This window comes from Zootermopsis nevadensis, unplaced genomic scaffold (genome assembly GCF_977971745.1).
Source record: "Zootermopsis nevadensis isolate Lab colony 2312 unplaced genomic scaffold, Znev_1.0 Znev_ptg000010l, whole genome shotgun sequence".
NCBI lineage: Eukaryota > Metazoa > Arthropoda > Insecta > Blattodea > Termopsidae > Zootermopsis > Zootermopsis nevadensis.
Window position 1 is genome coordinate 428,575 of NW_028259142.1, and position 741 is coordinate 429,315.

Below are 741 nucleotides of genomic sequence, written 5' to 3' on the forward strand. Positions count from 1 at the left end.
TGTAGAGGGACATGTGATGTCTGTAAGTTGGAAGCCTTTGCGTAATTGAAATCATTTTGCAGGGAATTTTTGCGTACTAGAGCAGACTTTCTCATGTTCGTTGTGTTAAGAACGAGACGCGATTGCCGAAGATGTTGAAAAGTCTTTTTCAATAAAGTGCGAATTATGGCAGGCGGTGAGTGCAGAAATATGAATGACTCTTTATTTAGCTCGTGTTATGTAACGAAATAGTCTACCCAGAAGAACTTAAAATGTGTTGCAAAATCCTGAGTCAAGTTCCTTCTGTTCTTGAGAATCTTAACATTGTTTTGTAACGACAGCAATGAAGAGATTCTGCTTGAACAAAGACAACTTTGATTTACTGAGATGGAATTATGTCAAAAGGCGTAGGAAACATAGAGGGTTGATGATTTATGTTGAGCAGCTTCGTTCTTACGAAAAGAAATCTGTCTTTGCAAGAAGTTCATGTTAATCGCGCTGAAGAAACTCGGATTTTTTAAGATCACCGGCGATCGCGGCTGCCGGGGGCCAAGCCTTTGCATGCCCTGAGAATTTATGTGGTGAAATGATGTTCAGATCCCATGGTAGATCATCTCATTAAGTTTTTTTTATCACAAGTGGGCAGAATTCCGTAAATTGTTTATCGTTACTGAAAATATTCATTTTAAGCCCGAAAAAGGAAGTTACAGGCAGTGAAATTTTGTGTCCACAGTCGATTAGTTGTATATTTTTTCTCTTAAA